The sequence below is a fragment of the Siphateles boraxobius genome, unplaced genomic scaffold (assembly GCF_051911475.1).
Source record: "Siphateles boraxobius isolate OS27281-9 unplaced genomic scaffold, OSU_SipBor_1 25, whole genome shotgun sequence".
In the NCBI taxonomy this organism is placed as follows: Eukaryota; Metazoa; Chordata; class Actinopteri; order Cypriniformes; family Leuciscidae; genus Siphateles; species Siphateles boraxobius.
In genome coordinates, this window is record NW_027508866.1 from 3,764,933 (window position 1) to 3,792,272 (window position 27,340).

Below are 27,340 nucleotides of genomic sequence, written 5' to 3' on the forward strand. Positions count from 1 at the left end.
GGTATAAAGTATGACATTTCGTGTGTAATAATGACGTTTCGTGTCTAAGCAAATTACGCTCCAAAACGTTAGGTGGCGTTACTCGGTTTAGAACGTAAGCTCCGCCCCTCACTTCCGGTCCTGGCGCTGGTGTTAGAACGTAAGCTCCGCCCCTTACTTCCGGTTCTGGCGCTGGGGTTCTGAAACTGGTGGTGCTGCGGGTCTGCAGCTGGATACTATTGCCCGAGCCGCTATTTGAATAGGCCTGCTGTAAGATCTGTCAATGCAACTAAAAAATGAAACACTAAATGTTTAACATTCAATTAGTTGCCAAAATAAGTTTGCAACAATTCTATCATATTTAAACTCATTACACAGGGGGAAAACATTTTCTCATTTGAATCCCCATTAGCAACAATGTGAATATGATAAAGGCGGTAACATAAAACAAATGCCGTAATGTTAAAACATCTGCAATTTTATTCACAATTTAAATGCAATCCATTTCCATTTGTACTCTGCCAACTAACGCAAAATGCTGAATGTTTTCGAGTACAAATAACAGGACAAATTTAATTTAACTTGTGCCTTATATTGTAAACACACATAGCAGTAACCTATGTACATGAGGACAATATTCATAATTGTGATACATGGGCGTCAGTTTGGTTTGAAATGTGGGGGGGACCGAGACGCATTCGGAAGTGCATTTTCAGAAGTGGTGGGTACAAACTTGTTAGTGACGTGCGGTGATGTCTCAAAGAGGCTAGGCACTGAGTTGAAAGCCAGATTACCTGATTTATTTTTTAGGCTAATAATACGTAATAACAGTAAACGTTACGCACAAGCGCGTCATATCAAATGTACAAATCAGGATGTATATCGTGTACTCACAGTCTCTCTCTCTCTCGCACGCACACACACACATACACGCACGCACACACACACACATACACACACACACACACACACACACACACACACACACACACACACACACACACACACACACACACACAAGCGCGGCACAGGCACAGTACTTATGTCCATTCCAGCATCAGAATGGAACCATTCCTTAATTGTTGCACAGCGGCCAATTATGTTTGTCAGTCAGCAAAAGTAAAATCACACACTGCTCAATTGAATATAAAGGCAAATGGCTTGCATTAATTCAACCACATTTATCAATTCAATATTAAGCCCAAAATAGTTTTTGACTCACCAATTGGTAGATTATTTGTACATAAAATCCAACCGCCGCTCTCGTGAAGACGTCGATCACATCTTTTCTTTCATACCAGTCTGTTTGAAACGATCTGACAATTTTTGGGCCCTTTTGCTGCACTAGTCCATCTAAGGCTGGCGTAGACCTCCCTCTTGCTATTAACTCAGATTTTGAATTAAAATCGAGCTTGGAAACATTTCTTAACTCCGTGATCACGGTGCTGTCATTTTGACTGAATTTGGCAGGGATTAGGCATGTAGCTGTGGTGTAATGACGTTAGCTGCGCAAATGTCCAGTAATATCTCGATTTTAATTGGTCCATGTCTGATACGTAACAGAGATGATTACTGGCATAACATATTTATGTCCAAAGGCACAGCAGATTTGTGCCTTTTGCCGTACATGTTGAAGAATACAGGATCGAAGTGCGCATGCGCAACATACAGTAAACAAATGCTAGTAAAAGAAAAATGCTAGTAGACAGTAAAAGCACTGCTTATTCTACCATTTGTTTTTTATTTGATTATGCGTAACTGCTACATTTGTCATCATAACGTCTAAACAATTGGAATAACACACATATTGCATATATTAAAAACAAGAATAAACAGTAAAAAACTATTTTGGCAGGGTAGTGCCTAGTTTGCCTACCCAGACCGCACGTCACTGAAACTTGTCAAACTGTGAAGCCTCTCTCTGCTCAACCCGTAAATAAATCCATCAATCTGCAAACTTTATTTGAGTTCTTTAATGGTCTAGTGGTAGCTCTTTTGCCAAGCGTGTCAGAGGTTATGAGTTCTAATCCGCATTCGTATAGGTTTTTTTTCTCTAATTAAAACTGAATTTGTTCATCAGTAGTTACAGTCTATACATCAAGCAAGGACACGTTTGTGATGATTTTGTTTTGTTATTTCACTGGAATGAATAGTCTCCACAACGGCAATAGATTGAAGAGCGTGTCCGAGTGAAGACTGTGCGAGCCTGTATCCATGACACTGATTGCAGCGGCAACGAGCGGTCAGCTTGAGTTCAAAAACAACACATTTTAGCGCAAGATCTCTTATAGCGAATTAAATGAATGCTCTGCTAGTTAACTGGATGTGTTTTATTTAGTTGTATTAGGTACATCCGTGGCGCCTCACCTCAATGTTTCAAAAAGTGGTGGGTACAAAATGACTCATGACGAAATCTGCTGGGGACGCGTCCCCACCATCCCCACCGAAATCGACGCCTATGTTGTGATACATATATCAAATACATGTTTGTTTTTTTTACTTTTGACGCTGCTTTAATCATGACAACATTTAATCATGTTGTATTTACCCAACTGTTCAGCGATTTAGTATTTCTACTGTTCATCTGGGGACCCTCACATTCAAGCCATTCTTTGTCCTCAAAAATATATTGTTGGAAAATTAATCTATATCACAGACAGAACACCAGCAAGTTAAACTTATTTATTTTTTGAAGAATTCATATGACAATTCTTGAAAAATAAAAACGTTTAGTATTACCAACAGGCCGAGAACAGTTTTGTGTTTTGACCCATGTATAGTTGCCCTTATATTTGTTTATTCTAGAATGTATTCTCTACTATCAAAAAGCTCCAATACATGTATAATCATCATAGATATTTAATTTCTCTTTCCCGAAGCCTGTCTGTTCTTTATTCACCTCTGCAGTAACTTTGATCAGTATTCATTGAAGTCAGATTTTATTTTTGTGCTTTAATCCATAACTTTTGGATTTGAAATGTGACTTTTGACCTTTACTGATCTGCATAGTTGCAGTGGTAACACTTCAGAATACTGTTCCATCATTAATGAATAACTACACAGGAACAAATAAGTAACTATTAACATTCTAGTTACTACTATTAACTAACAAGAAACTCTGATTAACGAATTAGTAAGTAATATCCCTCAGTTGAATGTGGTAGTTCACTATTAGCTTATCAGTAATTACAATTTTTTTCAAACCTCACTGAGAACTAATAAGCACTACTATATACAGGTTCATAATTAATATTAATAATATAAAATGTATATTATAAGGTAATGGTAACCCATATTATAAGGTAATGGTAACCCATTAGTAATGACTAAAGTGTTACCAAATCCATCAGAAGAAATTACTATTCAAAATTCTTACAGAAGCTTACAATGACTTCAGTCAATATTAGGTAGTTATCATGTTTTTCACTTTAGAATACTGATCCAAATAATTAGTAGTTCCTTTAGAAATATGTAGTAACACTTGAGTGATTACTACGGGGTTACTGTTACCTTTAATTATACATTATGCTTTATTCATGTTAATTATGAACCTGTATAGTAGTTCTCAGGGTGGATTGAAAAAAGTAGGACTTATTGATTAGCTAATAGTTCACTACCACATTCAACTGAGCGCTATTATTTACTAATTTACTATCCAGAGTTTATTGTTAGTTAATAGTAATTAGAATGTTTATAGTGCATTACTCATGTGTTCCTGTGTAGTTATTCATTAATGAAGGAACAGTATTCTAAAGTGTTACCGTTGCAGTTACAGATTGAATGTTGGAACTGATCATATTGACAACATCAGCCTTATCAAGGATGAATCTTTGAGGAACTGTTCCTGTTCGCAGGTGTGTCTGGTGAGGCAGCAGAAGCAAAGAAACGGTCAGTTTTGGAGGGAGATTCTATTACTTTACACACTTACCTTACTGAAATACACAAGGTTGATCTGATGATGTGGATGTATGGATGTCACGTGAGGTACACAAGAGACGCGGATTCAAATGCAGAGTGATTTATTCGGATGCCAAATAGGAAAGGTACAAACTCCAACCCCAGGAACAAACGGGAGGACACAAACTGGAACACGTAACATGTACAACGAATCGGCACAAGACAGCAAACACAGGGAGATTAAATAGGCTAACAAACAAAAGAGGTAACGAGGCAGACACGTGGGGGAAATAAACCAAAAACGAGATAACAAGATGGGCGGGGTAGAAAATTAGAGAGCACATGGCACAAGAAACAACAAGACACTCATGTGCTAACACAGCACCAGACTAGACATAAACACATGACACAGTCACATGACACAGTCGGCCGTATCACAGTCCCGTCACAAACCCATGGGAAAATCCAGACCGAGGTGACAGAACTGTGACACTAATCCCCCCCCTCGGGCGGCCAGGGCGGAGACAACCCCTCGGGCGGCTAGGGCGGAGACGACCCCTCGGGCGGCCAGGGCAGCGAAGACCCTTCGGGCAACTATGGCACAGGAACAGAAACCGGCACAGGAACAGAAACCGGCTGAGGAACAGCAACAGACACCGGCTCAGGAACAGACACCGGCTCAGGAACAGACACCGGCATCAGCTCCGGCTCACGAACAGACACCGACTCCGGCTCAGGAACAGACACCGACTCCAGCTCAGGAACAGACACCAAACAGACACCGACTCCGGCTCAGGAACAGACACCAACTCCGGCTCAGGAACAGACACCGGCTCAGGAACAGACACCAGAACAGTAACAGCCACAAGGACAGACACAAACACAGAAACAAACATTGGTTCAGGAACAGACACCGGCTCAGGAACAGCAGACGCTGGCTCTGGCTCAGGAACAGCAGGCACTGGCTCCGGCTCAGGAACAGCAGACACTGGCTCCGGCTCAGGAACAGCAGACACTGGCTCCGGCTCAGGAACAGCAGACACTAGCTCCGGCTCAGGAACAGCAGACACTGGCTCCGGCTCAGGAACAGCAGACACTGGCTGCGGCTCAGGAACAGCAGACACTGGCTCCGGCTCAGGAACAGCAGACACTGGCCCCAGCTCAGTAACAGCAGACACTGGCTCTGGCTCAGGAACAGCAGACACTGGCTCCGGCTCAGGAACAGCAGACACTGGCCCCTGCTCAGGAACAGCAGACACTGGCTCCGGCTCAGGAACAGCAGGCACTGGCTCCGGCTCAGGAACAGCAGACACTGGCTCCGGCTCAGGAACAGCAGACACTGGCTCCGGCTCAGGAACAGCATACACTGGCTCCGGCTCAGGAACAGCAGACACTGGCTCCGGCTCAGGAACAGCAGACACTGGCTCCGGCTCAGGAACAGCAGACACTGGCCCCGGCTCAGGAACAGCAGACACTGGCTCCGGCTTAGGAACAGCAGATACTGGCTCCGGCTCAGGAACAGCAGGCACTGCCTCTGGCTCAGGAACAGCAGACACTGTGGGTCCGAAAGGCATCTCCAAGATTCTGGCCAGACGCTCGAAGTAATCTGACAATGTCCCAGAGGCCACGAGAATGGGCCTCAGGGGTTCATGCTCAGCAGGACTGACGTGGAGTTCAGGCTTGGGCGGACTGACGTGAAAAGTCGACTCATTAGAAATGACGTGCATCATCTCTGTCTGGGCAGACGTGAAGTGAACCATCTCTGACTGGACAGACTTGACATGAACAGTGTCTGGCTGAGCAGACGTAACGTGAACAGTCTCTGAATGGACCGGCGCCGATTTCCTTCTCCTCCTCCATCCCTTCGGGAGGTTGCATGCAGACTCTGGGTTGGCCGAACCCATCAATGAAGTCCCTACACTGGACGGAACCAGTGGCAAAGATTCATACTGGACGAGACCAGTGGTGAGGGATTTGTGCTGGACGGGCCCCGTGGTGATCTCCTTCTACTGGGCGAACCCTACGGTAGATGAATCTCTGGGTCGAGGAGAGACCGATGTGAAGAGTGATGCTGGGACTCTCCTCTATCACCTCCTCTTCTACAGCCTCCGCGGGTCCCAGAAAATCTGGCCAATCAGGTTCCCTCAAACCGCTGAAAATCAGCAGGGGTCTTAACACTATTAACAGTCACAGTACGGATCTCACCACTTCCCGACCGAGCGCCGGCTGCCCTGATCTCCTCATTCCTCTGAGCGCACGCGGCGAAATACTTAAATAAGGAGATCCCATTCTCCCTCTCCACGGGACAAAGTTCGCTCCGCTGAATCCACACGAGGGCCGATTCGTTCTGTCACGTGAGGTAGACAAGAGACGCGGATTCAAATGCAGAGTGATTTATTCGGATGCCAAATAGCAAAGGTACAAACTCCAACCCCAGGAACAAACGGGAGGACACAAACTGGAACACGTAACATGTACAACGAATCGGCACAAGACAGCAAACACAGGGAGATTAAATAGGCTAACAAACAAAAGAAGTAACGAGGAGGACAGTTGGGGGAAATAAACCAATAACGAGATAACAAGATGGGCGGGGTTGACAATTAGACAAGAGAGCACATGGCACAAGAAACAACAAGACACTCATATGCTAACACAGGACCAGACTAGACATAAACACATGACAAACTGGCCGTGTCACAGTCCCGTCACAAACCCATGGGAAAATCCAGACCGAGGTGACAGAACTGGGACAATGGAGCTCAAAGCTCGATTATCGCTAAACTCAATGGAAAAAGTCCGACGATTTCATTGTATGATGTTGATGATGGGAGATTCGGAGACCGACTGCAGCTGGACATTCAAACTGGGTCCCTCAGCATCAGTGACATCAGGACCAAACACTCTGGAGATTATCAGCTAAAGATCATCAGCACTGAGACCTCATACAACACGTTCAGTGTGACCGTCCATGGTGAATAGAGCAGGTCTAATTATTTTATTTGGTCTGTTGTTTGCATATAATTACAGTACAGTTTATTGATAAACTATGGCCTTTCTTTGTTGTTTTGAATCCAGTATTTCAGTGATACTTTTGTCTCATCTTCTGTCCAAATATACAACGCCATCTTTAAAGAATGATCGACTTTTATCACACCAGATGACCTGTTAATGTGCCAAAACTTTTTCCATTGCAGTTTTGCGAAATTGCCTGAAAAACCACCTCATGCAAGTGTAAAAACTTTTTTGGGTAACACTTTATTTTACGACCCGCAAAGAACTGCGTAAGTAAACCAAAATTACGGTGTACGTTTCTGTAATTATAGTGTACCTCCGTGTAGGTATAAGGGAACAATGTGTTAAGTTTTGGGTAATAAAGGGGTAACAAGCAGATATACAACCTGCAAATAACTGCGTAAGTAAACCAAAATTACGTTTCTGTAATTATAGTGTACCTCCGTGTAGGTATAAGGGAACAATGTGTTAAGTTTTGGGTAATAAAGGGGTAACAAGCAGATATACAAGCAAATTATTTATAATGTAATTATTTTAAAACTAACAGGTACCTATTCTGTTAATATATTCCAGGCAAAAATTGTACGTCTGTTGTATATAAAAGTTATCATCACATTTCTGGCAAAATATGTTCTTGTGCAATGTTACAGGGTAATTTTGACATCTGTGGGTTTAAAATTAAACGTGTATATATTGTTGTAGAAATTTTAATAGTCATTGATCCCAAACAGGTATCATAAGAGAAAGAACCTATTAAATGTATAAAAGTATATGTGTGTAGGTGCTTGTGCGTGATGTTTCAGGAACATATGGGACAGGACCTCTGACCTTAGGGACGGTCAGTTTTGGCCAGTTTATTTCAGTACCAGTTTGTGTCTTTAAGTAGAAACTGAACAGCAGTAAGGACCTTATCTGGGTGGGTGAAAGGTACAGCGGGTGAGGAGGAACCTTGAAAACAGTATAAAGGCTGTCTCATATCTTCCTGTGGTGTGTCACTCTCTTGCACAGCGTAACTTCTGTGTACTAGACTGGACCTATTCTTGCAAGAATAAATACTTTTCTTTTTATTAATTTGACTCTGAGTGTCTCTTACGCAGTGATGATGATTAAGAGAATTTTTGCCACAACAATTTGGTGTCAGAGTGGGGTTCCTTGGAAGTGCCTTCTGGACCTGAGAGCGGGCGGTGTTTGGCCACCTGGACTGAGCAGTTCCAGCTCTACCTCGTAAGCTTGAGAGAGAGGGGCCGACCGCTATCGGGTCCCGGAGGGGCTCCACTGGAATCAAAAGAAAGCGAACCCGTGGCAGCCAACATATCTCTGGTAAGAGACGTCTAAAATATTTTCTTTTGGGGAAAAGTATTTTGTTTCGGGTATGAAATGTGAGTGAACCATATTGGCTGAGGGCTGTTTCTGTGGTACGTAATCTGAGATTAATTGAGATCTATATATAGATCAAGAGGTTTCAAACAGATACGAGAGAAAATTATCTGAGATTAATTGAGGTCTGTAACAGATCAAGAGATTTCAAACAGATAGGTAACCTGAAAATTAGTTGTTCCACGACGGAGCAAATTGTTTTTAGGTACTGAGGCTAATTAGGGGGAACCAGAACAGTTTTTGGAAAACTTTAATTAGGAGGGCACTAATAGTGCAACCCGACCGATTTGGGTTAAAAGAAAAAATCGGGTCTGTTGGGGACGCCTAACAGATCAGGAAAACGCGCGTTGAAGAGAAATTCACAGAGAACAGAGAAGCAGCCAATATGGGGAAGTCTCAAGGTAAGCATGCAAAATTTGATACACCGGTTTTTCTATCAAATGAGAAAATTATGGGGGAAAATTTATGTTTTAGATATTGAAAAAACTGAGAAAATACCATGATTTCCCCAGGGAGGGAACACTGAGCACAACTAGACTGAAAGTAGTGCGAGAATCAGTTGAACAGGGCAGTGAGAAACAAAAAAGGTTGTTATGGCTGTGTTCAACATGTGTAAGCAATGTGGACAAACAATGGATTGTTGTCTTAAAGGGGCAGATAAAAAAGAACAGTCGCTTTTACTTCTTCATCCAGTAAATGGATGCATGACATTAGATGTCTAGAGAACTTAAATTTATATGATACGGATTGAAGTTGCAAGCAGCAATAAGGCTGTCTGTGTGAAATAGGGGATTGTGCAAACAATCATGTACTGGTTAGATAATGAAGGAACTGGCATGTAGAGAATAGAAAGAATTAGCATGTAGAACAGAGGATGCAGAAGGAACTGGCATGTAGGGAAAGATGGAAGGAATATAGTAGAAAACTATATGTGATGAAAATTAAATGTCTGACAGAATTTATGGAAGTCAAATTAACTGTTTAAATGGTATGAAAAATGAGTTTCAGAATAAAAATAAGGCATTGAGTATGATTAACGGGGACTAATGTGATATAAAGATAAGGAATGTTTCATTAAGCAAAATGGGGAAAAATTCTATATTTTAATGGTAAAATAATGATTGAAATTAGGTTTAGTTTTAGTTTGATAACCATTGTGTTTTGAACCTAGGGTCCAGCTATGCTGGGGGTACAGCAACAGGGTTTGCTTATTCAGCCCGGTTTCCGGATGTTAGATATATACTTGTTCTGTAATTAGGGTTGTTGATGATAATACCAAATTAATAAAATGTAAAGACAACTTTGACCAAAGATTATAATGTTGGATATTTGTTGATATTAAGTAATTGAAGCAAAAGATATTGTCTGTTTTATAAATGAAAATATGGGTCGGGGATAAGTTCCCTGGACAAGTATGACTAAAGTTAAACGAAAACTTTGTGAAAAAAACTTAGAATATTTTGAGCATTTCGATGCAGCTTATGAAAAATAATGATAAAGATTATGATTCGGCTATTGGGATTGAATCCGCCACTGGTGGACTGTAAAAGAATACAGAGAACTGCTTATCAGCTCTGTTTGCATTCCTGAATGGGACACACTGCTTCAAGAGTGTGCAGTAAGTTGGAGCCGACTGAGAGTGTTTTAATTGTGGTCAGCAGGACCATCTAACATGTAACTTTAAATGCCCACTGAGAAGGTGTTTGAAAATGTGATAGTGGCACATTTCTGGTAATAATGTGGGTTTGAAAGTAGATCAGTGTTTATATGACGATATTAAAGTTTTCGTCTGAGAAAGAGTAAGAGATAAAAACAAGGTCAAAAGATTGAAGTCTTAAAGTGAATCCTTTTGAAGAAAAGATCTATAATAGTAATTCTTATAAGTGAACTGATGAATACAGGTTAATGTAAAATTACAGATAATGACTAAAAAAAATTAGTTGCAAATTGTAAAAGTAACTAAAAGGATGATTTAAAATGATAACTGCAAAAGATGTATGTGTATCAAAATGTATCATAAGCAGAGCGTGATAGCCTCGTAAAAGTTATTGTGAATCCTAATTGGAGATTGATAAACTCCTAGAAAAAAAAATAATTAAGTCAGTAACTAAGTCATAATTTAATAATTAAGTATTAAACTATGATAATTGAGAAATTGACAACTAAAATCGAGTACAGTAGTACGGTTGCTAAAATGTAAAATGTGTAGAAAGGCATCTGATTAAACAAACAGCTTGAAAAGTTGACCATGAAAGAGCTAGAAGCTGATGTTTTGCTTTCAAAAGATGAGTCTGCTATTGGCTGTAATGAAACAGTTCGCTTATCTAAATCTGATGTGTGCTGTGGCTGAAACAGCCAGTGCGACAGAGACTCAATCTGAATGGAAATTTGTAATGTCTAGATTCCCTGACGTGGGCAAAAGACAACTGTAAAACTATGTTTATTTGAAAACACATGTAATTTCTGGCAAAGATGCCTTAAGCTGGGCTAGAGTTAAAATATGGTAGATAAAGTTTGATGTTAGAAGTTTATGAGAGAGCAGTGTACCAGTCCGAATGTCTCAGAGTCTCTCTCATTCAATGAGTTAGCTAAAAGCTGACATCTGTGATAATAAGTAAAGCACAGTGTTTCAGTTGAGAATCATAGACACAGAGATGTTTAAAGAAACAATTGCCGTTCAGAGGGCAATTTGTATTTGTAAATGTTTTAAATGTAAAACTGAATGACTTTAAAGAAGTCTTTAAAATAATAATACAGACCTTAAACGATAGAGGTGACATTTTGATTAGCGTATTTTAGGACCAGTAACAACTTTGTCTCATTTAGTCTCCACCATTCAGGACCGATGGCTCCGGCTACAGATGAAGTACACTGAATGTACGGTTGTGATCTAAATTCACTGAGTATAGTCTAAGTAGCTAGGTTGCTGCTTTTAAGATAGTTAATGAATTTAAGTGATTAAATACTGTTGTTATTAACCTGTCTCCCTGTGAACACTATTAGGCAATCGGAATGGCTCTGGTGACTCTTGAACGTGCCTTTCCTAAGCTCCAGAAAACAGCTGAGTTCTGTTGAAGAAAACTGATTGTATTGGGAATGAGCGGTCACCAGTGTGTACGTGTGTACGAGTGGCTACTCAATGACGGGATGATCTTCCTGGCCAGGGGACAGCCCAACGCAGGGGGTCACGAACATTGGGCAACTCCGGATGGAGGTGTTATTTGTGAGAAAGGTATGAGAGTTGAGCGCTGATTACTGGAGGCCACCGGGGTCAGCAGAGCATTGAGAGGTGAGATGGGCTGTGAGGTGAAAATTAATGTTACGGCAGTCTGACCCAGAAATGTGAGTTCCTCTATACCACTCACCAGAAACCGCATTGATTGTATGGCTTGTTTTTCATTGTGACAAGTGTCTGCAACTATGCCAGGGGACGACACCCTGAAGAGAAGAAAATTAAAGATAAATGATTAACGGGAGTGGGCTTTCAGGAGCCAGCTGATTCCATGAGGTGATTGCCATTATTTGCTGCGGAGACAGTAACAAAACTTAATTATATGAGGGACATGATGTTGGTTGCCATATGGGCAAGTAAAATGTATAGAAGAGTTAATGTTGAGCTAATATGTCTATAACATAGTTTTAACTCCTGAAGGTCGTTAGGCATGGTGGTGGCTAAAGATGAAGACAGACTTTTGTAGATTTGAGAAGAGTCTGGATAACAAAGGTGAATGGTAAAAGGTTAATGTAATAAATTTAATATTACATTTTGTCTAAATTACAGTCTTAGGAGGCTGTTGAAAAGATTATTTGTTTATAGTGAGAGAGACTGCTTGAGTGGAGGAAGGGATGGTAACTGTGTCTGTCTTTTTGTTATCGGCCTGCTAAAGAACAAAATAGTGATAATGAACCAAAACAACCCAGCTGACTTTTCTAAGATGAAATGAATAATGAACAGACATGCTTTGTAACTGGTTAAAAGACCATGTAAAATTAGGTAAAAGCTACAGTAAAATGTGAAGTTTAAAATCTTAATTAAAATTTAAATCTTTTTAGAGATGATATAATGAAAAGCGAACATTAAAAATGAACAGTTAAAATATGTGTCTAATATGAGTTTGTGTGATGGTGACTGCACTCTATGTCTTGTATGTGTTAGTTTGGGGTACGAATACTGCGTCTGAATAGTGTGTAAATTGTGTCATTAGCCACTAAAATCTGGTAAGGCAAATGACAAATTTTAAAGAAGCTGTTAATTCTGTTGAGTCCATTTGATGAAAAGATGATGTAGAACATGGGACGAGCTTTAAATGGATTAGTTATCCAGCTCTGTCTGCTACTGGTAATTATGAATCAATCTATGGATTAAAAGCATTTATGTAAATTGGATTTGTGAAGTGGTAGATCGTCGTCCATAATGGGTTGAGATAAACTAAAATGTTATAGATTTGAAGGCAATAACAAAGTGACATATTGGCTAAGTCAATATCAAATTATCCAGAGAGTCCTTCACATTTATGAATATTGTGAACAAAAGGGGGAAAATGTTGTTTGACTGACATTGACCAAGTCTGTACAGCACGACCTGACCTGACAGAAACAATTGAAACAGATTTTTCAGAAACAATGTTTGTAGATGACGGGATTAAGTGCCCAAACAACAGGCCTGAAAAGCAGGATACACTGTAAGACTGAGGGCCGTTGCCCTCCAAATACTCTGATAAGAAGATGTGTTTGTGGCTTTAAGTAATATTTTTGATTCAGAGGCAGAGAAAGATATCTGGAGGAATTTTGGCTTTGGGACAACGTTTGGGTTAGTGTTGATGGCAAACTTTATCCAAACACCATTATGTTAGATTGATGCACGAGATGATTCATGCATCAAAAGGGGGGATGGTAACAATTTGGATAACAATTGACAAAATTAAGGGACGGTATATGTTGGGAGGACAAGGGGCTTAATAGGGTAAAAGCCTGGCAAGAAGCCATTCTTCTCCCTAACAAAATTGCTGTCTGTAAGTGTGCCGCACACGCTGATAACAAAATTGCAGGACTGTTTCAACAGGAAACGCCAGGGCAGATGCAGCAGCGAAGGCCGTGGCAGCACAGCAGACAAAAGAAACTACGTGTACTTTATTATCTCAAAATAACCTCGACATTTGTTCTTCTTTACAGAGCATGCAGACTTTTGATGCAGGGCAGAATGTGCCCAATAAAATAATGGTTATGGATGAATTTGACTTACTATCCTGGCCTGGATTGTTATTGTGGCAGAAAGAAACAAGGCCACACCTGCGCAGCGCATAACTTAAGATTTTACTTTTGCAGAATGTAAGGAAGGATTGCAGAAAACAGAACTAATTCTGCTCTAAATGTATAAATGTTGTCTTGTTTACATGAGCAAAGTGGGTTGAAGGTTTTTCAGAGGAAAAGAACTCTGAGTGCTATTAAGTGAGAAAGAAATTATTTAGTGATAAGATGATTTGTAAAATGAGAAGAAACAGAGTTGAATTGGACAAGTGTTGAGAATAAACTTGAAATTCTTTATGCATATCATAAGCAAGGTGAACAAATGGTGAAAATTCCACAGGTCACACCAATAGGCACGACCGGCCAGACAAGCGGTCACTAACAAAACCTTAAGGTCTTCATTCACAGGTCAAAGCAGGAGATGGTTCACTCCAGTAGGGGTACATCGTGATCTAAGGGGCAAATCTGGTAATGATCAGAAAATGGTTGGAGAGTGGGACACCTGGGTCGAAGCCTCTCACCTTAGACTACACCGACAGGCCTCAACAATCAAATATGAGGACAAAGTGAGGGATTCAAGGACGTGCTAGTAATGTACCTCCCGAACCAGCGATGGAAGACCATGGCTACGGCACGCAAAGTGTCACCCTGGTGAAGACGGAATGTCCATGGGGCAAACGAGATGACCAACAGACCTGGAGGAAGATGCACCAACTAATGGTTTGAGTTTAGCAAAAGAATCTGTTTTTGTGATGATTTTGATGATTTTATTTGATTGAATCAAAACAGGGCTTAGATCAAATGATTTGATTGGTTAAGGATTCATTAGAAAATATTTCAGGTAAATTATAGGGATTATTATTGAAGAAACTTGATGATTAGGCTTTCCATTAAGGGTAAGAAAGGCCGATCATGGGAGAATATGTATGGTAATAAGCTAAAAGATGGTCCGTAATGGAAATATTTGAGTTAATTTTGAACAACTACATTGGTTAAAAGAATGGATAAAAAATATAAAACCTTTTCTGGATAGATTTTATTAAATATGGTGTTAAATAGAGCTTACTAAGTAAAACCATTGGCTGAATCGAGTTAAAAGTTAAGAAAACATGGTTAGGAAAATGGAGGTGATGTATGGAAATGGGCGTGGATTGATGGTAAATGGATAAGATTGGTTAATCTTTGGGGGATTGGGGGTACTGTACTACCAATTTCAGCGATAGGATTATCAATATTGTTATGTTTACCATGCATTATAATGTGTCTCCAGCTCAGTACAGAGACTGGTTAAAGCTGGGAGTCTGTTCAATTGGATGAACGAAATATGATGATACAAGTAGTGGGAGCTACTGTGACATGTGTTAAATTGTATGGTTTCCTTTTCTTTTTCTTTCTTTCTATGAATGTTTTTGATATGAACAGAAGGTTAAAAGCTGTGGTTATCCGCTATGTGATGACGTACAAGGAGAGGGGTCGAAATGAGGGATTTTATTCTACTTTTATTTCTTCGTATTTCTTAGCCTGTTGAAATGCCATGTGGGTTTCAAGATGTGTAATGATAACCAGGGTGTTAAATTGATGTGTTTCCTACTTAAACTATACACTATTTCTTGTTTATACTGAGGTGACAGAGGGTCCGACCTAGGTCGGGAGTGCAATAACAGTGCTTATTCATTCAGCCCGGCCGCAGATAAAGTCTTTACTTGCTTGCTAATACTTAAGGGACTATCCCCACAAAAACAGCCTAAGCTTTTTACTTTTCCAAATGTTATTTCACAAATGTTTAAGAGAGTGGTCAATTATGTGAAAACCAGAGATGAAGAGTATAAGTGTGATGAAATGACTTAAATTTTGTTCTATTATTTTTATTATTATGATTGGGTAATCTGAATGATAAAAAGGGGGGAATTGTAGTGGAAATTTTAATAGTGATTGATCCCAAACAGGTATCATAAGAGAAAGAACCTATTCAATGTATAAAAGTATATGTGTGTACGTGCTTGTGCGTGACGTTTCAGGAACATATGGGACAGGACCTCTGACCTTAGGGACGGTCAGTTTTGGCCAGTTTATTTCAGTACCAGTTTGTGTCTTTAAGTAGAAACTGAACAGCAGTAAGGACCTTATCTGAGTGGGTGAAAGGTACAGCGGGTAAGGAGGAACCTTGAAAACAGTATAAAGGCTGTCTCATATCTTCCTGTTGGGTGTCACTCTCTTGCATAGCGTAACTTCTGTGTACTAGACTGGACCTATTCTTGCAAGAATAAATACTTTTTTTTTTATTAATTTGACTCTGAGTGTCTCTTACGCAGTGATGATGTTTAACAGAATTTTTGCCACAACATCAACTTACTGTAAAACATGTATAACATGTAAAACTATGAATACAAACTTAAATAGTAAAGGCCGTTTGGCCTTAGTTTTGTCTTCTTAATACAACATTACAAAAAAAGTATTGCACCTTCTGCAAATTACCCATCTGAGAACAAAAATAAATTAATATAAAATATCAAGCCAAACAGGTACACAATGTTTAATTTTTTGTTGTTGTTTCAAATTATTGTTGCGTTGCTACATAAAAGTTTAAGCATATGTGATGCATTGCCGCAATTGGTCTGACTGGCGCGTGAGAGAGACGAGGGTGCATGCGCACGCACGCGTGTATATGTGTGTGGGAAGGAGTTCTTTTTTTATGCTATACTTTCTTGCAATTGAACGTGAATACGTTTATTACTTAAAAACATCAAAGCTAAACATGATATCTAGTCAACCCACATCACGACATCGCTACAAATACAGTATGGGATTAAAATCAGTGAACATCAATGTATAGGCTTTGGCTACGTTACCTTGTTTCAGCGACGCTTGGTGAAACAGCATAGAGTGGATGTTTTCGTTTCAGATGCTGAATCATTGAAGTCGTACTGTTGTGGTATGCCAGGTCTACTTTGCAGTAGACACATTGCACCTTGTTGTCCTTTTAAAGTTTGTAATGATGCCAAACTTTAGACATTCCCTGCTGTTTATGGACACACTCTCCGCCATCGCGGCAACTAAATTCAAAGAGTACGCGTGATGGTGTGATCCCTGCGCGTATAGTGCGCGTCATAGGAATTTAACAAGGCTTCGAGGCAGAGTTTTTGCCTCAAGGAATTTTTGTAATCGAGTTAATCGAGTAACTCGATGAATCGTTTCAGCCCTACTCGATTTCCTTCTCATTCATTCCCGGACCGTCACAGTGCATTTCCCTGTTGAAGCTGAGCGTCCACTGACTTCAACGGGGCTGCTTTGAACAGTTCTTTTCAGTGCTTCGAAACTTGACGGTCATTGGATAAATCTGCGATCACGGCACATCTGTCTAGCCAGCGACCACAAGGCAGAGGTCGCTGGCTAGCTTGTTTGGCTAATGTAGTTAACATAATTCTTACCTTCAACATGTAGGTGATTTAGACCTTTATCCAGTTGCTGTGCCCTTTCAGCTCATGAGTTTCGACATCCTTCAGGTCTAGGTTGGTGGTTTACCGTAACTTCCGGGTTTCTTCCCACCAGAGCCTTGCTTTCGAATTCAACATAGCAGATGCGTAAAATTCTTTAGTCATTGAGCACGCGGATCAGTTGCACATTTGTTACTGCGGTGCACTATGGGATTGAATGAGTGCACTCGATAATGTCCACTAAGGTTTCGGACACCACTAAAAATGGCTGTCCCCTCAAATGCCTTATTTAAAGTTATAGGGGGCGATTCTGAACACAGGGCTTGTGTTCTTGCAGTCTTTGTCTTCATGCTCTACTTATATACCACCACCCGTGACACTTACTAATTGAACAAAAAGTCAAACAAATTTCCAGTCACTCACTGAGAGAGAAGTTTATTACACATTTATTACACATAAGTAAATATTTTATTACAGACGTTCATCACACTGTTAAAAAGACAAAGTTTTTCTTTAATTCTTTATTACATTCTATAATAACTTTTCCTTTATGCAAAGAAAATTCATGTTTTAATTTTTTTTAAAGTACATATTTTCAGTTCCTTAAACCAAAGAACAGCAGAGCAACAAACAAGCTTTATTCAGATTGTGTATCATATTGAGTTTGTTTGATGGTCTTTGCTGTGGAATCTGAAGTTCAGCTGGACTCACTGAAACAGGAAGTAGAAGAGCAGAGGAGACACCAGCAAGAGGAAGCTTCCCTTATACACGCCATCTAATCAAGACAGGAAGGAAATTTGTATTAATTAACACTCCACTGCTAATACATATAATAATAATAATAATAATAATAATAATAATAATAATAATAATGATAATAATAATAATAACGATAATAATAGTTATGAAAATGGCATGTTCATTGTTGATAAATTTCTCACAGTTTTTTAAAACAATAAAAATTCTGAAAGTACTAGACTAATTCATAAGCTTCTTCTTTTCATGTTGCTTGAGCTTTACACTATTTTTGACTACTTTTGATATTGTGCTGCTTATTAATAATCACTTGTTCATATTGAATTATTGTTTGTATAATTGGACTGTAACTGTGGATGAAATCAAACTGCTAGCGCATAATCAAACAAAGGCCAATACCTGCGGCATTGCACAGATCAGTGTTGCAGCAGCTCTTAGTCGTTGTCACTCCTGCTATCGTTACAGTCCCTGGTACACATTCAGATGCGCACCCTTTATTTATGCCAGAACCTGTAAAGAATACATAAATGTCCATATAATAAGATAATAAAACAATTCCAAGTATACTTTCTCTCCAGCGGTATCACTTATTCAGCAGATTCCCACGTTATACTGGACTTACTGATGGATGATTCAACCTTAATGCTTGAACATTTAGCAACTCCAGCTTCACATATCTCCTCTTTTACTTTACATGAAGCTCCCGTCACAGATGTGCAGGAGTAACACTTGAGAGAATAACCTTACAGACAGAGAAAGACATTGAGTTAGCACTCTACTGTATGATTAGCAAATAATACATTTCAATACTTGCTGTTTTCTATACCTCCAGTGAGAGAAATGAAAATAAGAACGACGGAGACCTGCAGATTCATCTTGTGTCAGAAACTGAATAACTATACAGAAGTATTGCTCCGGTTTCTTTTATGTCTGTTCAGAAAGGGGTGGGTTTAGGACTCTTTGTGACGTCCCCAAGGAACTATGACAGTTACTAAGAAAAGGTAATTGGACACTTAAACAGATTGGGTCTCATTTAATTTCTATGGAAAAGAGCTTTGTCTCCCTCCCAGTACTTTCTCCGGAAGCATTTTGATAATTAAACAATCATTACTTATTCCTAGTAATCCATGCTGCTCTTTGTTAACATACCTCAAATGTTGTCTCACACACATGCTCACGCATATTTCTAACATTGAGGTTATTGTTTGAGATAAATCCATTATACTGTAACAAGAAATCCTTTTCTTTGGTTAACCGTTTTTGGCAGTTTCTATACTACAAAAATAGCTGAGTTAAAAACAACCCATTTGGCAACCCAGCAAAATATTGGTAAATATTGGACATAACAAATGCCGGGTTAAAGTAACCCAGCAAGTTGAGTTAGACATTTTAACCCAGCAGGGTTGGGTAGCACAATTTAACCCAAATTCTGCTCACACCGACTTAACGCTGGGCTAATTTTAGCTCAGTATGGGTTATTTCCATTTCAGGCAAATGTAATTTATATATTTTATTTAGGCTACATAAATAATTGAGTTATATATATATATGTATATTGGTAATTTAGGAAGTGAATGGAAATTAAACAGTCTAAATCTAATAATAGTATTTAATGACAAGTACATTAACAGCATCATAAAACATGTGCTGGGTTATTTTTTTACCCAGACCGCTGGGTCATTTTTTGGGTTATTTTCAAGTTTTGTTTAACCCACTGCTGGGTTAAATTTCAGTAGAAATGATGTACCTTCTCATAAACTACACATCTTGGTAGTAACCAACTGCTGGTGGTTTTCCAAACTGGAATAAACTGGACTGGTAACTGTCATTTTGTCTTCTGTCCTGAGGGAAAATTCCTGAGGTGATCTTCTTGAATAACTTTAAGGTTTGTATATAGTGCAGCAGATTAGTAAAAAAAAAAATTGTTCACTTTGGTATAGAAGCATGAAATTTGGCACAGATACTCTCTAAGGGCAACTATTTTGAAAAAAGGCATTGGCCACTCAAAAATTCAATATGACGGACAATTTTCAAGATGGCAGACATTGCTATATCAATGCTTATTATATCAATTATTCAAACAGTGATCCAGGAATACAATTTGATACAAAAACTCTCTAAAGAACATGTTAATGGAAAAAGATGCTTGTCCCTCAAAAATTCAAGATGGTCGCCATTTTTAAAGATGGCCACCGTTATATTAATTATTTAAATTGTTCAAATGGTGATGCAAGCATACAATTAGGCAGAAATGCTCTTCAAGGAACACTCTTTTGGAAAAAGGTATGTGCCACTCAAAAATTCAGGATGACGACAATTTTCAAGATGGCCACCATTTCGGTAGTATGTACACTGATGCACAAATGCATGTTAGCAAAAATACTCTAACGGCCACACTTTTAGAAAAAGGCAATCGCAAAAATGTAAGATTAATGTTTCAAGGTGGGTGTTGTTTTAATAGTGTACTCTGTTGGGACCGAGTTAAAAGGAAGGATTGAAAAAAAAACATAAGTTCTATTTTTTTTTCTATTTATTTATTTATATATATAGGTGAAACTGTGCAAGTGAAACCCAATCTAAAACATTTGCATCTTCCACGGCACTCCGATTTGCAGCCACACTTGGCTAGTTGTTCACAACTTTGTGCAACTGGTGCATTTGCTGTCCAGAAGACCCCCCATTGTTCACCAAGCTTTTTCCATCCCCAGTCAGCAGGACTCTCTGCTTCTGGCTGACATTGAGTTGCTTGACTCCATATGCAGCTTGCCTGGTATGCAGCACGCTTAGTGTGTTGAAGCAGAGCTGCTCTTGTTGGAGGAATGGCTTCATATGGCCTCTGCTTTCGGGCAAACATGTCAAGTCTAGCCTCATCTACACTAACAGCTGTGCTTGATCGATCATACAGCAGGACCAAAAACTTCTCAAGGATCTCCATTTCACTATCAGTCAGAACAGGAGGGTATTGACTTAGTTTGCTGAAGATGAGAGAGGCCTCAGGGAAAATGTCCCAGGTTTGCCAGGCAGTCTTTTTACCTTTGTTGCGAAAGGCTGATATTGTATCACAACCAGTAAAGGCGTGAAAGAATAGAATGCCTTTGGTCTTAACCGGCCCAATAACATGGTACAGGTCATGAACAGCAATCCACCGTAGGCTCACACCATGCCCAAACGCAACCCACAGCCGCTGGAGACCAAGATCCTGGAGGGATGGAAAGATGCTCATTGCTGTAACAAGAATATCAGTGTCATTGGCTTTGACATTATGGATTTGCTGCCCTCCTCTGTGGCATGTTTTGAATGTACAAAGATGCGGCTATCAGCTTCCTCATGGAAACATTTGTCTAGATCAGGGGTTTTCAAATTGGGTGAATGTGAGCCTCCCCTTACAGTGGGTTAGGACAGCCGAGCCCCCCCTTACCGAAAATGCCGCCCGCCTGCCCTAACCCACACACGCCTCTGCAGTAAATGCCAACTTTTGTGTGTTCCAGGCAGGAAGACATTTTGAAGACATTTTATTTCCACAACTTTTTTAAAAGTGCATTCATAAACTATTCTTTGCAACAGCAAATCATTTCCAACTTTATGCAGGCCTAATTGAGGCTACTTTTAAAATTACTGAACATCAGTAAGCCTAACCACAAGTCAACAAAACATGCTTAACATGTGTAATGCAATGAGTAGCAATGTTTCGCCGATGTTATGGGGTTTGCCTGCCTTCGCTATACGTGACACGATAAGATGCTTCTGTCGCCTTCATGTTAATAGTGCCAAACAACTGTATTATGCTTTTTTGTGACTGCAAATCATCACGCTTCCTCTCAAAAAACTTAACTGGCTTGTTCACTAAATTTGTGTGCTTAGTTTCAATGTGACACCGAAGTTTGGTCTCATGCTATCATTTGCTAGCACCTCCTTGCAGATCACACACTGCGGCAGAGGTGCAGCCTCGGACCCCGACTACTCAGGATCATATTTCCTACGTTTTTTGATGGGTCCTGTCTCATCCTTAATGCTGACTTTTGTGGACTTGGGACAAGGAAACGATGCATTTTAAAGCTAATACACGCTTTACACACAATTACCGATATCGCGGGCTAAAGTCCTGAGTCTGATTTTTTTTATGGCATCTTTTTATGAATAAAGGCCAGTATCACTGATATTAATATAGCTACTGATGTCTCCATGAAAATGATTATCCCCAAAATTTTTAACTTTTATTAGGCTTCAAAAAATATAAACAACTTTTAATTTGTTAACTTAAAACAATCCTCACTTAAACCCATAATAAATGTCATATTTACCTGTACCTTTCCTGTCTAACAGGTATGAAATATACAGAAATTGAATAAAGTTATAAAACAGTTCGCACTGCATAAATTATAAATGAAATATAGATGAATCCTTATTAAAGCTACAAGCCTTCTTTAGTCAAGAGCAGTGAGTAATTTTCTCTGTTCTCTTTGTTCTTTGGTTAACTTTACGGACAGAGAGAATGAGTGCTGCTGTCACTTTAAGATTTGCCGCTGCTCATTCTCTCACTACTCTTTTCTATTTAAGATTTTATTTAACCCATTTAAGACTGTTCTTGTGAGGATACTCGACAAAACGGATATTTTGGCATAAATGTGTGGGTTATTGTTCGTTCAAGCGTGAAAGAGAACTCGATACTGGCGCGCGTCTTTCTGTGTGTGTGTGTGTGTGTGTCTTTGTGAGTGTCAGGAGGACATTCACTGACAGCGAGTTCTCTTTTCGTCTTGTCGCGAATTAATGGTTTAAAAGCATTTGCGGGAATACGAGTGTAATCATATACAAACATGTATCGCATGCGTTGCCGGAATACTTTAAGCCCTGCGATATTAATAGAGCTGCATACAGAGTTATTTTTTTCTACGCGTGTCGCGCCTCCCCTGTGGCTCTTTGGAGCCCCCCAGGGGAGGTGCGCCTCACTTATTGAAAACCGCTGGTCTAGATGATTGAGACAGGTTTCAGATGTACTCAAGACATCAGGTCCCTTGGTTACAACAACTATGTTTGGCACAGTCATTTGAGCAATCTTGTCAGCCAGAAAGTGGAAGAGGTCTGTTTTGTTATCATTATGTCTCAGGAAATTGCGCCAATTTGATGGAACTTTATTCTTGTTCGTCACTTGGCGTCGACCTCCCTGGCCTCTTTTAGATCTTGTGTCCATTTTGAGGCTTGATGGATTGTACACATCAAACACAATATGTGTGCTCTTGTACTTCATGGCATAATTATGTATACTGGGTAGAAAATCCAGTGCTGCATAGTCCTCAAATGTCTTCGATTTTTTTGGTGGTAGTGTAAGGACCAAAGCTGAACCATCTATGATGATGACTTCAGTGTCTGGTTCTTTTATTGAGGATGTGATGTAGGTTTCAAGGATGGAGGCCAGCTACGATTTCTGGCAAGCATAAAGTTTTCCACCATCAGTCAGTGCAGCGGGGTAGGGCTGATTCTCATGTTGGAAGAACTCCTGCAGGTCACATTCTCTGCTCTGACAGGAGATACAGAGTTTGGAGGATAGTTGGCAATCCTCCTTCACCAACTTCTGCTTTGAATGCTCAACAGCAGCGGTTTCTTGGCTGAAGAAGTCGACTCTATTTCTCTTGATTGGATCATAGAAAGTGGTTGGGTTCTCTTGCAGACCTTGTGCAAAGTCCTGGGCTTTTGTCTGTCCCTTCTTAAGGTGTGTCTGTAGGAGTTCAGCAGAGCTGGGATTCGCAATATCTCTTTTATCTATAGAATACAGATCACGACTCTCTTCTTCAAATGAATTGCCTAGGTCTTGCAGACATTTAGACAGTTTCTTGACCCTCTCCAGGAATGTCTTTTGAGCTTGAGGAGTTTGCTCATGATGCACTGTTTGCTCTTGTGCTTTGGTTTGTACTTCAGTTTCAAATAGTGACACCAGATGGCTCACCTCAGGGCCAGCAACCATCCATCTGGACCATCCATCTGGACCATCCAAGGCCAGATGGATTCTCTGTGAGACCAATAGCTCCACCGTCGGCCTTGATGATGGCATTTGCTTGCTCATGGGCTTGATCAAGGGCAAGTGCAGAGAAATTGCGACGGGTTTTGTGGACAACAAAGTTGCCATGCCTAAACTCCTGAGCCAGTTCTGGGTGTTTTTTGTCCAGAGATAATATGTCCCTGAGGTGGATGGGAAGCCAGCGAGCATAGTTGGTGTTGTTGTTGGCAAAGAAGTAAGGAATCAGCTCACTCAGTGCCTCACAGTAAAGACTAAAATTAGCCTCACAGAATGACCTAATGAGCAAGAAGATCACCAGTTCCATGGAAAGAATCAAGTGCCAGTATTGAAACTGTGGACTTTCTTCTTTGCGTCTTTCACACCACTCTTCAAAGCCCAACCTTTCTTCACTGTTATCTGCCCTCTCTTGGCAGTAATCAGTGTATGCTGCCTTCAAGAGCTTGTAGAGACTACATGCTGTTACCTGATGCATTTGACGTGTTCTGGTGACACTGGCAACTGACAGAAATGAATCTGCAGTGTCAGACGAAGCCACTCCAGCTTCAACTAAGGCACCTGTCCATCCACTACGCTGAAGAAGAGTGCCAATGGACTTGAGTGCTGCCATTTCAATATGTAGACCCCCAAACATAACAAGATACTTGTCTTCTCCATATTGCTCTGGCCACTGCCACTGCACTTGCTTTGCAAGGGCATATATTGGCTGGTCAGCTGTGATGACGGGTACTTGACCTGGGTTAAGGTATGCCACTATATCCTGCACTTTCTCCATCACGTGCTTGACGGTAACAACAGAGTGGGCTTGGTCTCTGAGGAGTGGCAACAATGATGTGATGCTTACATTAAATTCTGGGCTCCTCTTTAATGAAGCATGATGTACTGACCATGTAAGGTTCACTGCATCATCGATTTCTTCCACAACTGTTACTTTATCTAGCCACTCATACTCAAGGGCAAGTTGTGGCCTGAAAACATTGGTGTCGGGGTTTGGCATTGGGGTATTTGGTGGTAAATGATTCTTTTTCTTGAAAAAAGCAGGGTGGATGTTGGTGAAAGAGTCAGGAAGTTCTGGAACAGACTTGACTCTTTCTGGACCAAACCTAAGCTGCCGACGCTCCTCACCACTGCTGTCCTTTGTTGGATGCTGAAATACAGAGACACTGGTGTCATGCAATGATGTTGTAACAGTTGTTGCAGAAGGATTGTGGTCAATGTTGTCCATGACAGCAGTGGTGAACAGCCCTTTCCGTAGCACCGGAGGACAGATCACACCCTCCTCAACATACTTGCTTACTGTGGCATCTCCCAGTTGAGCTGATATTTCCAGCACCCGGTCATATGAGATACTCATACCAATTTCATGAAGCATTTCAACCAGGCTTCTCTTCCTGGTTTTGGCGAACACAGACATACCAATGTATACTGGGAATGGAGTTTCTCTATCTTTGGAATGTCTGTGGGATGCTGCTCCCTCTTTGTACCGGGAGAAGCAGTTGTACTGCAACAGTTGCTCAATAGCCTGGGTAGTCTGTGAAGTGCCAAATCTCAGCTGCGATTTGATATCGGCTCCATGTTCTACCATACTAACAAATTGCAGGAGAGATGGGGGGATGGCCTCTTTGATACATCCCTTATGGAATGTTCCATCAAATCTGGACTGATGATCCAGAATATGCCTTCTCAGGATTTTTGCAGCCTTGGCCATGATAAGTGCCTCTGAGTCTTCAGACGCTTGAAATAGAGCCAAGCCAACATCTTTCTGGAAAGCCAGGAGCACATCTCTGCCCTGTCTGTGAGCTGTGAGTTCAGGGATCTCAGCCAACAGAGTTGATCTCAGAGTTAACTATAGGGGAACTCAGAGGGATCTCAGAAATAACTATAGGGGAACGTACACCCAGTTGATCTAGATGCTGCTGGTACAGGTTGCACATATCTGCGAGGCGAAAGGACCACCAGAATTGAGACTGGTTTCATCAATATAGGTCACCAGTTCAGAAAGAGCCATTGGAAAGATGACTGGTTAAACCGTTTCACTCTGTGACTCTTTTCCAAGCCATCTGAGATGGAGTTCCCTATCGGTCAGTCACTACAATGTAAGTCATGACTGACTAATAGGAATCTCGCTAGAGAGGCCAATCTACTTCGCATGAAACTAAAACAAGCCAATACACATTGGCGTGCAATCATTTGCAACAGCTGTGCAGCCTCGCAGCGCGGGTACTTAACAAACAGCTGGTGCGATTGCACACTAGCTTTTTGCTTCGGAGCCAAACACTTCGATGCCTCTGCTTCAGTTGAAGTCTACTTTTACGAGCCTCTCTGAACCTCTCCTTCCCGGTGCGGGCGTGACAACACGACAGCGCGAGCAGTCTCTCTCTCTCTCTCTCTCTCTCTCTCTCTCTCTCTCTCTTTCTTTTTCTTGTTTTTTGTTTTAAACTGAGCAAAAAGAAAGAGCTGTTCTAACAGCTGGTAAGGTGTGCTTCGAGCGCTCAAAAGCTGTTATAACAGCTGGTAAGGTGCGCCTCAGAGCGCTCAAAGGCTGTTGTAACGGCTGGTAAGACCTCCAACGAGAGATTCAGCGCACAGACGGGTGCACATTCCCATCTGTGATCGCTGTGACTGTTACCCTGTGTGTTTCAGCACAAGTGAGAGTAGTTCCTAAAAGAGCTTACACAGATAGTTCGCGTCTTTTTCAAGATGACGTTCTATCTGTGTGTTTCTGGATGCGGTCGTTACCTGGGGTTGCGGGATGGTCACGATCGCTGCCTTGTGTGTCTGGGCCTTGAACACGCACAGGCAGCGTTCGTGGATGAGTCATCTACCCATTGTGGGAAGATGACCATCTCGGAGCTACGGTCGAGACTCTTGTTCCTGCAAAGGGGCGGAGTCCCCGTGCCGGCGCCTCGTTCCAACCCCCCTTCGCGGGTTGCTTCGGGCGGTGACACGGGTGACCTGAGGATTACCGTGAGCGCGCTTCCTTCGGGGAACCAACCCCCTAGGAACCCTCACCCCTCTCATGCTCTGCAACCAATTGAGCTGCCAACGGCGCGTGCTGGACCATCCCCGAGATGTGTACCGGTCGTTTCGTTCGGCGCTCCCTGTGACGACCAGATGTCGATCGCTGCATCGAAGGGTGGGTCAGACCTCTCCGCGGACGACGGCTCGGAGCCGCTGCCTCCTTCGGGGTAGCCAGCGGTGCCCGAGTCGGACCCGGAGATGATGGCCATGCTTTCCCGGGCCGCCAACAGGATCGGGCTCGTGTGGAACCCTCCACCGTGTCCCGAGCCCTCGAGGTTGGACGATTGGTATCTCGGGGTGGTGCGTGCTGGTTCTCAGCAACCCACCCCAGTGCCTTTCTTCCCGGAGGTGCATGAGGAGCTCACAGGGACGTGGACTGCACCTTTTACTGCCAGAAACTGTCTCGGTAGCTCCTCCTCCCTCACCACCCTTGATGGCGGGGCAGCTAAGGGATACGCGCGTATCCCGCCGGTGGAGCGGGCCGTTGCTATGCAGCTGTGCCCTAACTCCACTTGGCGTGGAGAACCGTGTCTTCCTTCCCGGGCCTGTAAGTACTCGTTGGACCTAACCGGCAAGGCTTACAAGGCCTGTGGGGAAGCTGCCT

General features: G+C 41.3%; 1 protein-coding gene and 1 long non-coding RNA gene across 2 annotated transcripts in view; both read right to left on the minus strand.

Annotated features, from left to right (window-relative positions):
- The window catches only part of LOC143749653 (ly6/PLAUR domain-containing protein 2-like), a 549,686-nt gene that overhangs the window by 395,495 nt on the left and 126,851 nt on the right, over positions 1 to 27,340 (minus strand). The gene's annotated exons all lie outside the window — the stretch shown is intronic.
- LOC143749656 (uncharacterized) lies at positions 18,131 to 18,572 on the minus strand. Its single transcript, XR_013207064.1, has 3 exons — positions 18,532 to 18,572; positions 18,328 to 18,447; positions 18,131 to 18,215 (listed from the first exon to the last, which is right to left on the minus strand). It is a non-coding gene; the product is annotated as an uncharacterized LOC143749656 (long non-coding RNA).